General features: G+C 42.9%; 1 protein-coding gene across 5 annotated transcripts in view; it reads right to left on the bottom strand.

The window, feature by feature from the left end:
- The window catches only part of CYRIA (CYFIP related Rac1 interactor A), a 58,939-nt gene extending 55,126 nt beyond the window's left edge, over positions 1-3,813 (bottom strand). Inside the window, exon 1 of one of the 5 annotated variants that reach the window (XM_069805755.1) lies at positions 3,635-3,813. The gene's annotated coding sequence lies outside the window, so the exon portion shown is untranslated. Of the gene's footprint in view, positions 1-2,923; positions 3,217-3,634 lie in introns of those variants that run through there. The other 4 variants (XM_069805759.1, XM_069805763.1, XM_069805761.1 and 1 more) reach the window with 4 other exon arrangements.
- Positions 3,814-12,108: the final 8,295 nt, after the last annotated feature.

Below are 12,108 nucleotides of genomic sequence, written 5' to 3'. Positions count from 1 at the left end.
AGTATTATCACGGACAGGTAAAAAAAGGATAAAATGCACAAAGAAGTCCCACAGAGCACTAGTTTTGTAGTCTATTGACAAGTTCATAAATTAGACAAGAATATTTCAGCCATTGGCATGCAAAAGTAATCATTCCTTAATTAAGGTAAGACTGACTGATAAATATCATTTAACTTAATGTCAACATGAAGATACCAACTATGAGATTATTTCTAAACATTTAAAATCCACAATACGAAATAAAAACCTTTCAAGCACCTGTGTCAGTGCTGCACTGGGTCATACCTGTCTTAAAAAGTATTTGTCCTACATCTATTACTGTTATTTTTCCTACAGAAGCAACTACTGCTACCAGTTTAAATCAAGAACTTGTATCAAGCAGTATGTAAAGACAGAAAATAAGACACGTTTTTCATTTTAATTGCAAGTGTGAATTGGAATTCTGTGAAAGTAGAAGAATGGTAAATTCAGTACTTCACAAGAATTAGGACCTGTACATCTCACATCATTCACATCACTCTCATCATCATTCACACGAGTGCATAGCAGCTTCTATTACAATTTTAATTTAAACAACAAAATTCAAATTTATGACTGTTTTTTGCAACTCTCAAGCTGCCCCATATATTAAATATTTTAATTCATGCCTCTCAAACTGTCTTCTCTGATTTAACATTACTGTTTTGCATTCCTAGATAACGTGAGTAGAAAGCACTGCTAAAAGAATGATTGATAATACTGAAACAGATCCAAATACATACTGAATTCAGCACGGAGGAAACACTAAGAGGTTTTGGCTCCTTCAAATCAACATATATTATTAGCATGCATATTCCTCTGTCCACTGATGTTATAGGTCACATTGACATACTCAGTTTGTCTCCAGGGATTTAACAGGAGACCTAATGACGTCTGGATTGCATACAGGTTTTGGATATAGAATAATATTTTTCTGTTTTGTATGAAACGTGAACTGAACGATCAAGTTCATGTGCTACTGCATGCATTAGGCACCTAGTGCTAAAGAATGCCAGTGATTCTACAAAACTCTTTTACAGTTTCTCTGAAAACTTTAATTAAAAGGGCATTTGGAAATACATATAAATGTGATCAATTAAAGAGGTCTTATTTATAGTATCTGTACACCTATAAAATATGATTTCTGTTAAAGTATGGGAATTGTTAGTCATCTAAATAACATCTAGTATTTTTGACACACATTTTAAGCTCTCATTTTGTGTAACACACGACATGTGGAAATCTGCAACATACTGCACATGCAAATCCTCAATGTCTTTGTGAGACTACCATACTGCTGAGGACAAGATATTTCAGCCTGACAAAACAGTGTCAAAAAATGATGTCACGAAGACAAGCCAAGCACAGTAACAAAGAATTATCTTCCCAGCACTGTAAAATTCACTAATAGACTCACTATTATGAAGAAATGACATCTGCTGACAGTAACTATGCAGTAGTATGCAAGATGATCACCATTTTTCCTTTGTGAATTAACCAAGTATTTTTTATTCTAATTACTGGCATACATTGTCTTTTTAATCACTTGTGGTTTGGTTTACTTTCTGTTTTTAATAAAGAACAGAAGTTCACAGAAAAAACCCTAAGTGTCACTGCAAAAACAGCACAGGAGGGTAGTGAAGAAGTACAGAGCAGGATCCAATAAAAGATTAGAAACCATCTAAATAACCCTGAGAGCCTCACTTATACTTGCCATAGTTTACATTTAAGTGAAACCTTAAAGACCAGATAGACTATACTATAGTGGTTCAAACTGAATAATTTTATTCTTAGTCGCTACTTTATGCTTTTTATGAATTTAAGTCAAACCCTTCATGCTATTCCCATAATCTGTAATTTCATTTCATTAAAACATTTTTTTTAAGTCTACCCTAGGAAAGCTAAATTCATGAGTCGTAGGGCTTTATTGTTAGTTTTTAATTTGGGCCTGCTGAGGTGGGGGGTTAGGGGTATTACAGGAGAAAGAAGAATCAAACACGACAAATTACAAAGTTTATTCCTTAAAAAAATAAAGTAGTACATTGCTGATGTGTAAGTCTTCCTTACACGTTATAGAAATATACAAGTTAGCATAACAGAGAAAAGGGAAGTATCAGCTTGGTTCTTCCCTGTGTAATATGAGTTGGGGTATTTTTGTAGAGCAGTGCTGAGCATGTGAAATTCCTTGCCCACAAGGCAACCTCATGTCACGACAGCATTTCATTCCACATCTCCCCGCCTAAGAGTTCACAGCCAAAGTCGTTTTCATTTTTTTCTGACCTTGCAGATGGTGAGAACAGGAGAAGCAAAGCAAAAACATCCCTGTCCCCCTTAACTTACCCCTTCCCCATACACATATAAACTGCCTTTAGGAGCTGGTAAAAAAAAGCAGAGGGTGCAAAGATGAGCTGTATGGCAGTCAAAGACTACCAGGAACAGGCTGGAAACCAACACGCATCACCACCCTCGGCAAGTTATTACCACCACCACCGAAAGCATGTGAAGTTAAGAGTCTTGCTGTGTTGCCAGTGAATTACGGAGCATTCAATTTTACACAGTGGCGTCACGTATTACTAAGACCTTAGCATAACAAAACGCAGATAAATAAAATTAAAGCTAACCGGTCTCGAAATTAAATTAGGGAAATAACGATAACAGGAAGCACAGATGCAAGCGCGGTATCTGTTCACTGCAACGCATCTCAGCGTGGACAGAGATTCAAACACCGAGGTGAACGCAGCTCGCGTTTCTCACCCCGCGCCTGGCGGCATCCCCCTGGAAGCACCGCGTTCACAGCAGCCCGCACCCAACAACCACCCGCAGCCGGAACGCAAAGTTCTGGGGATCCCCGAAGTTGGGAGCTTAACCCCCCTCCCTCCCCCCGCCACAGCACAGGCGTACTCACTGCTGCAGGGCGCTACGCCGGGTTGTCCGGCCGGTGTCCTCGGCCAGCCGTAGAGCTCAGCCGGGCTCCCCGGGGCCCGGGCGCAGGCGGAGGCAGGTCCCCGCACCGGCGCTGCTCTCCCCCGCAGCCGCGGCGGCTCCGGCACCCACCGGCCGGCAACGAGAGCCCACAGATTTCCACCCCGGAGGGCCCGTGCCCGGGGGAAGCGTCTCCCCCGGCGGGGGCTCGCACCGCAACCGACGCCTTTCCAAACGCAGCCGGTAGCCGAGGCGAAGCGAGCCCTCCCAGCGCCCGCCGCCCCGGCGCTACACGAGCCGCCAACGCTCTGGGGCCGGCGCTCTCCGGGGCAACAGTTGGCCGCGGCCCCCGGCCCCGCCGCCAGGCCGCCCCCGCCGCCAGGCCGCCCCCGCGGCGGCGGCGCGAGGGGCAGCGGCAGGGGCAAGCCGCGCCGCCCGCGGCCCGGGCCGGCCGGGGCGGGGTGACCCCGCACCAAGGAGCGGGCACGAAGGCGGCCGCGAGGGCAGGGGGGCGAGGGGAGAAAGCCGCGGGGGCCGCAGAGCCCCGTCCCCGCCCCGCCGCCGCCGCCGCCGCCGCCGCCGCCGGGGGGCTGCTGCGAGGGGCGCTGCGGGCACGGGCGGCGGAGGCGGCTCGGCGCGGCTCGGCTCGGCTCAGCCCGCCCCCGCGCAGCCGCCGGCACCCCCCCCCGCTCACCTCAGCCGCCCGTCGCCGCTCGCCGCCGCAGGGACCCTCGTCCATCCCCCGCGCCTCAGAGACAGCCGGCGGCACTGCGCGGCGCGGCCCAGCCCGGCCCGGCCCAGCGCGACGCTCGCAGACCCGCCCCGCGGTGGCTGCGTGCGGCTCCCGCCGGCAGCCGGCCCCGGGCGGGCGCGGCTCCCTCGGACCCGCCTCCCGCCGCCGCGGGCTGAGGGGGGGACGGGGACGGGGACGGGGACGGAGGCGGGGGAGGCGCCCTCCGGCGCCCGCGGGGGCAGGAGCGGGAGGAGGGGACCCCGGGGCGGCGGCGGAGGGGGAGGCGCGGCGGCGGGGCTCTGAGCGAGGGGAGCGGGGAGAGGAGGCGGCGGGAGAGCGGGGTCTCTCGCCTCGCCTCGCCTCGCCTCACCTCGCCTCACCTCCGCACAGCCCTTACGCGGGGACCCTCAGGCTCCTCAGCCCGGCGGCTGGCGGGGGGGGTCTGGGGGGTCTGCTTAGAAATAAGGGCAGGGAGACGTGCGGCTGGTACCTGTGCTGCACCCGCGCCCGGGGACATCGGCACTGACCCAAACCCGCCCCGTTTCGCAGAGATCCCATCCCCTCTCCTCCCAGCGGGTGGGCTCTTTTTTTTTCTTTTTTTTTCTTTTTTTTCTTTTTTTCTTTTTTCTTTTTTTCTTTTTTCTTTTTTTCTTTTTTCTTTTTTTTTCTTTTTTCTTTTTTTTTTCTTTTTTTGTTTTTTTTCCCGGGTCTCTGTGTGTGTGTAAATGCTTGAGTTCAGCAGGACTGCAAATACAGTTTTTGCATTTCTGGCTTTGCAGAAGGCAGCACTTCCTCAAGACGTCAAGAGCAGATCTGAGCCCATTCACAGCTCGTGAAAATACTTTGTACTTCCTCTTACTGCTTTGAGGGTTAAATAAGGCTAAAGTTGCAAGAGTGGCTACGCAGCGCTCAGTTTCCCCCTTCCCCAAAAGCCAGCCTATGAGTCATTTACAGGAAGAAAGAAAGAAAAAAAAACAAACCCAAGAAAAAAGCATACGAGTAACAATATTGGAAGTACAGCATAGAAATATCTGGTTATTTGTCCATACCAGGGTTTTGCTTGCCGAGCTCTTTAAATGTGAGAAGCCATGATGCTGACCACAAAGCCATTACAGCATTGTGCCAATGAACCTGAGAGTTCGCAGCTGCATTCTGCCTGGGGCAGACGCTTCGAAGAAAGGGCCTGCGCACGCCGAGAGGTGTGATTCTCATGAATAAGGCAAGTTTTGAAGCGCTGTGAAGCCAAGTGGTTTGGTAGAGCTGTGAGCACGCAGGGTCTGCTGCTGACTTGACACTCTGGCCTGTCACTCCCACGGAGCAGGCATCCCAGAGCGGCATCACTTACATGCTTCAACTTCTTGCCTTTACCGAGGCTGTATCCAGATGTCCTTGAACTGTTCTTATTTGGCCTGAAAATTCCAAATTTTCTAGTTAGAAAATAATTTGAGTGACATACTTAGTCTATTAAAAGGCTTGGTGTCTGTTACTGTAGCACATATTTAATATAGCTACCCTTACAGCACCCAGCTTAGTAGAGCACTAAGCTGCTGGCTTGCATTTTTTATCCACAAGTCTCAAAGTACCTTGTAAAAGAAGTAAATAGCATTGCTCCACTTTCAAGCGGGAAGAACAGTCACATGGAAAACTTGAACCAGGAGGGAGAACTGAACCTCAGAGTCCCAGCTAGCAGCTTAATGTCCCCTTTTACTTTTTTTTCTGGGGCATGCCTCCTGACTGCTGTATAATGGACATGTCTTCATCTGGATGCTTTTACAAAAGAAGAGGCAGCTGTTGCCCATAATTTGGAAATATTCTGACTCTATTAGTGCATGTTGTGTATGCTGTCAGATTGTCTGCACTAAATGCATCAGGGACTTAGCCAGAAGAATATTTTGATTCTGGATATGGATAGTATTTAGGAGTTAGAAAAGTCCAACTTTTAAATCCTGCCAAAACCAAAGGGACCGTTATATATTGATGAAATGAACTGTAGAACATCTACATAGCTCTAGTGTCACATACTGCCGTAAGACTGAAGTTGAACAGCCTGTAGGGGGAATGGCAGGCGAGTGATAGATTTCAGATTCTCAGCTCTGGACAATGACGTGAGAGACCAGGAAATAATTGTTTAATGGGTTACTTGCGTATTAGCCAAGCCACAGTGACTCTCTGTGCAGAACTGTCATCCCAGTGCTGATGCGAGACAAATTCAGTTTGAGGCATGTCGGTAGGGTTCAGATTCCTCAATAAAGTCATCTCTTATCCCAAAAAGTTCTGCCTCGTTTCTACCAGCTCCATCCCAGTACATCAAACACCCTAAACTTCTCGGATGAAAGGATGTGCTTGCATTTACACAGGTCAATTGTGCCTCTCAATTTAGGTATACAAACACCTGAAAGTTCTGAGACATTAATTAGGAGTCTAATCTCCCATTAGAGCCCACAGTTGGGACCAGGTCTGGTGCTTTCATATGGTTGTCTCGCACATCACAAGAAGCAGGTAGGTGCCCACAGTCAGTTCTCTGGTGAGCAATGCAATGGACCAGCCACTAAGAGGCTGTGTTATCACAGCTCAAAGCTACCCAGGCTCTGTTGACCCGGGTCCTGATCCATGGGTGGGATAAGCAGAAACACTCAGGGCTTTTTAAGATGCCCCTGGGTATCTTGCCTTGTTTTCTACTGCTCTTCCAGAAGCATCAGATCTCCTGTAGGTCCTGTGACCCATAGAGGTAGCTCAGAATGCCCATTGCTACACAAATGAATCTGTCTTCGTGACAGTGGGAACTTAGACACCTGCATACAGACATCTAAAATTTAGGAGTCTGAATCTCACACTGAATCCCGCTGAAACTGATTTGCAATCTCAAATCTCAGGGGAATTTAACACATTGTATTTCACATTTGTGACAACGTATACACAACCAGTTGCCAGGGCTCAACTGGGACATTGCAGCATAGCAGCAATCTCATCCAATTTTTTTGGATGCTGGCCTTATAACATCTGCTGTAATTTGAACAGTGACATACAGATGATTTTTTTTTCTTTTTTTTTTAGCAGAATGATTCATAATGTCATCTACAATGTTGGCAAATACTTGAATTCTTATCTACCTAGAAGAGTGTTGTCTAGTCTTTTGTAGAGTATGGTGCCTTGCAAGTCTTGAAACTCATGGCTTTATGCGGAATTGCACTAACGATCATCAGGATGCAACCAGCAGTCTCAGAACAGATGGGAACGTGAGTTTTCAGCTTTTGATGTTTAACTTGCTAAGCAGAACTAATGTATTTATCCAGCAGTTTTCTCAAGCTTTACATGTAGGAGTTGATTTCTGGAATAAAAGGGCATCTTTCTTAATGCTCATTTTAGCTCTGTGCAGACTGAAATGAAGAAGGTTAGTACAAAGAGCATTCTCAGGAAAAGAGAGGTTTAGAGCCCAGTTCAGAGATTACCAAATTCAAAGGAAAGCATCTTCAATTTTAGTGGCTGTTGAATCAGCCCCTTAATCATCTCTTCGGTCTGGAAGTACTTTATTTTTGTGGTTAACACAGAAAAAAAGGATAATGCTAATATATTCTATGGAGTAAATTAGATGAATATTCAGTATGATCCTGTCATCACTTGCATAATTCATGGTACCACTGATACTGTTTGGAATTGTAGCTGTTCATCACTTGTGAAGATGAACCTCAGTGCTATTTTGAAATTTAGGGACATAATTTTCTTCTCAGTTATACCACTGAAAATTAGGAGTAAAGCCAGTAACTTTTGAGACATAACAAACCACGAGAGGAGAGGAGGGAGTTAATCTATCATTTCACAACTCTGAATTGTGTCTGAAATTGTTTCCTATGAGAGAATTGTGCTGCTGTGGTTTTGTCAGTATTTTTCTGTCCTCTCAAAGAACCAACTTTGGGGGCGCAGAGAAAACTTCGGCATCTCGGTTGTTGTAGATATCTTCAGCTTGAAGAGCTTTCTTTCTCAGCATACATTGAGCCTTTATTGCAGTAAACCCCGAGTTTATTTCTTGTATCAACTGATGCATGACATTGGAAGAAACACGGGCAGCCAGCCCTTGGCTGATAAGGGACCAACCATGGCAGATTAGAGCAGCTACACCGTTCACCAAAAATACAGGAGTCTCAACTGAATACAGCTGGAAATCTGACCTGTGTTTATCTACCTGTTTGGAAGTCAATACACAGGAAATATAATCCTCTTTAAAATACATGTACACACCTTGAAGGGCACACAATAAAGATTTATTTATTTCATACATTAATTGTCTTCATTAGGCATTCAATGCCGACTCATTTTCATTGTCAATCTTACACAAATTAAACAACCCTACTTAGGAAAGTGGTATGATTAAGCTTCTGGTATAGGTTTTTAAAGATATCGATACACATGCATACAGCTTAAAAATACTCAAGATTTATAAAATTTATTGCTTAAAATAAAAATAAATTATATTTTAGTCATTTTTTTGCAAGTCAGAATAATATACATTAAATAATGGGACTTTAGCTATGTAATTGTATAGGAATGTAGTTAGATCCTAGGAATTTTTGGGGGTATGTTTCTCAACTGTAACTACCTTATTCACATATACATGGAAAAAGCATAACAATAGTGTTCCTGTACACTGATAGATTCTTGTTGTTAATGCTGTAGCACTGAAAATCATAAAAGCAATTAACAGGGAACTTACCTTTTGAATTCAAAAGTTTGTCAAGAAGCAAACATGGAATATTTATTCATTCTGTATGCAGCTTCTACAATGAAACTGCAGAGTATTTTAGTGGAATTACATTGTACAAAAATTAGTTCAGATTTGCTTGAAATAATATTCCTATTGCAAAACAAATAGTAATAATTTCAATAGCTCACTGGATATGTAATGTTTCATTTATCACTATTAATGTTAATAAGAAAATGTCGAAGTGCCAAACTATTTTAAGCTGGTCGGCACAAACCCATTTTCATTTGCATCTTGCAAGATGTATCCTGGCAACCGTATATTTTTGGATTCGTAACAATTTATTCTATTCATTTTATGCAAATGAGGTAACCAATACTGCAAGAATCATGAGAATTCAAGATGGATAACTTCCATCGTTCAGAGCTATAGATAGATGACTAGGAATCTATGTGAGTCATATTTTTTTAAAAATAATCTATTAAACATTTCCTTCAGTGTATCTACCCAGCTAAAATGTTTATCTGACATGATTCACATACTTTTACTCAAAAATGGAAAGCACCAGCAACCCAAGCTGTGTCCTGCGAAGTAATGATTATCCCACACCACAGCCCTGCTTCTGCTTTGTTATTTTCTGAATTGAAAATGATGCATTTTTGCGCAAACTCACGTAGAATTTATGGAGGGAAGAAGAAGAGCAGAGGCTCCAAACATTGACCACATCTATGCATGCTGACTTGCTAATTTGATAAGCTAACACAGTATCTACAGCAAACACTAAGTTTAAGTGATATATATGGGGTTTCTATCATATTGTGTGACAATGTCATTGAAAGGACATTTTTCAGAAAGCTGTCTTCTGGTTTTGGTGGGTACGTGTGAATGACTTGTTTGCATTTGCTATAGAAGAAGGTTTACAGAAACCTGTGTATCTTCAGTACATTCTATTATTATCAAAACCTTTTTTGTTTGTTTTGAGAAGGTCTAAGGAGTTCAGCTGGGACAAGGCTCTGTTTGTAGAAACATACTGCATATAATACCCTCATAAGTGCAGAACATTTATAAAAATAATGAATTCATTTTTTTTACTTGTGTTCTTCAAGAGCTTTCAGCCTCAATCAGAATCACTGAACCTGAATTCTCTAACAGTCAGGCCTATATAGTTCCTTCTAAAGCAGCAACAATAAATGAAACTTTCTGTAGCAGCATAGCTGGTAGACTGAACCAGAACCCTTCCAGCTAGTCCTCAGTCAACATGATAGCTATTGTTGATCCACTCTAAGACAATAATTTTCCACTGCTGACCAGTAGGACCCAGTTATACCCAGAAGAAATTCAAACTGGACAACTGAAATGGTCCTCAGCTGCTTTTCCTGTCTGTGTATCAGAGTTAAGTGTACATATAGCAAGAGTGGTTGAACAGTTTCTGAAGCAACTCCTGAGCCACTAAGTTTTCAGGTGGCCTAAGACCCCTTTTCCAATTCACCTTCATACATGGTACTGACCAACACAATATTCAGAACGTGCTTCATGAGATAACCAGTAGAGCCTTCCTTGAGTACAACAGGCTCTCTCTCAAATGTGAGGAGGATAGAGCTGATGAAAATGGAAATTTCAGCCAACTGAGTTTGCCCCATTGCTACATGGCAGTCAGTGAACTTAGGTTTGACTGAAATCTTTGTTAGAGAGTTAAAAGGTCAGGACTCCAATTTGATGATATATGAAGTGATGAGCAGTTGTTACAGGAAATTACACAAGCGTGTTAAAGTAATGGTTGGGTTGCTAAATTAGATTCTTAGCTTTTATAATAGGAAAAGCCAGGCTTTGAATTGCCTGTACAACCTCAGTGTGGATCCCAATACATATACATTATGATATTTTTGCAAACTCCATATACACGAATGCCTGATGGTTATAAACCAACACACATAGCCTCTGACTCAGCCAGAAAGCAGGGTAGGTGCCCGACTGGCCTACAGGAAAGATATATTAAAATCTTGATTCTGATGTTTCCTAATTCTTGAAATCTTAACTTTGCAGCTTTAAATACTGTATTTAACACATGCTTTAAGTATGCAGCACAATTGTTTAAGGAATACATCAAACTAAATGAGACCTAATACCCTGTCTTGCATAGACTATTTGGAAAGGATTTGCAGGATCCAGGCTCTCCTTTGTAGGAGCATTAAGTTGTGAATGGATGTTATCTTCTCAGTTCTACTGTATCCGTAAAGGACATTACCACTCCCAGCTGTCTGTCAACTTCTTGCCTGCGTTTATAGTCTCCAAAGATTTGCTGGGATGATTTGCTAATACAGTCAAAATGAAACAGGTTAGATTAAACAGTTTAAGTAGTAGGTCTTTCCTGGGTCACCTCGTTCCGACTGAACCATATTATGGTATGCTCACCCTGTCAACTCTTCAAGAAGACATGAGTAAATGTGACAACTTCCAGCATAACATGGAGAGAGATGGGGAGGTTGTTCCTGGAGTGCGCATCTGCTTAGCACCCAGCAAACTTAAGGAATTCAAAACTGGAATTCGTTCTCCCTTCTACTGTTATTTGGCTCTTCTGATATAGCAAAAAACTTAAAGCACATGCTGTAAGTTTTGTTAAAGTCACTCGGATTTATCTGTTGTTTGCTGTGTCAAAACAAATCTCAGGATATATAAAAATCACTAGGTGTAAATCTAATGATTTCTTCCTGCAGGGTTCTTTTTTCTCTTTACCCATGTTTCACAAATTGTAGAGGACCTATACTACATGCAAGGCAGTAGAAGACTGGCTCCTCTCCATTTTCTTTTCTGTTTTTTGTTTGAGAACAAGGAAGATAAGTTTAAAATTGTCTTACATGTTTTAGTCATATGACAAAAATTCCCATTCCATTAATTGGTTTTTTTCACCTAAAATCTGAAAAATCAAGAATGGTACCTCTTTAAAAAGGAGTGCTTCTCTCTTTTAATCAAAAATTCAAAGAAAATTTAAGTGTAACAGCACTGTTAAAGACTCCACTTAGATGGTGCCAACATGAAAACAATTTAAGTCCTCTACAGTCTAGGCATTCCAAGCTTAGACTATCATTTGTCTAGTTTGTAATACAAACAGCATCGCAATAGAAGTGTTAGGAACATTGAGATAATGCTTTCTTCACTTCCCAAAAGTGCATTATTCTTTTTCACTCTTATTAGAGTTAGAATAATTGTAGCCCACATACCACCTTCCTGCTTCCAGATGGTGTTAAAACTGCTTAAAAAAAGGTAAATGCCCTTATTATTAGTAAACTATCTGGGCCTTTTCTGGCATCTAAACTAGGAAAACTAAACACATTCTCCTGAGTTCTCTAAATAACCTTACATCTCTTCTTGCAAGCATTGAGTCTTTATGTAAATGAAATAAAATATTACTAATCTGAAAGATAAATACAGCAGTAATTATGAAAAGTCAATAGTCAGCACGTCAAGCAGATGTTTATAATGAACAGTGATTAATGCCGAGTCAATTATAAGCATAAACGGAAAGTTCATTTATATGGGTGGAAAAAGACCTGTTTCCACAATAAATTGAACAATTCGTAGGATCACAGGATCATAAAATAATTCATGCTGGAAGGGACCTCAGGCAGTTTCTAGTCCAACCTCCTGCTCAAAGCAGGGTCAGCTGTGGGATCAGTACGTTACTCTGGTGTTTATCCAGCCTGGTCTTGAAAACCCCCAGGAATGGAAACTGCACCACCTC

Source organism: Haliaeetus albicilla, chromosome 18 (genome assembly GCF_947461875.1).
Source record: "Haliaeetus albicilla chromosome 18, bHalAlb1.1, whole genome shotgun sequence".
Lineage (NCBI taxonomy): Eukaryota > Metazoa > Chordata > Aves > Accipitriformes > Accipitridae > Haliaeetus > Haliaeetus albicilla.
This window is presented reverse-complemented; position numbering and strand designations above follow the sequence as displayed.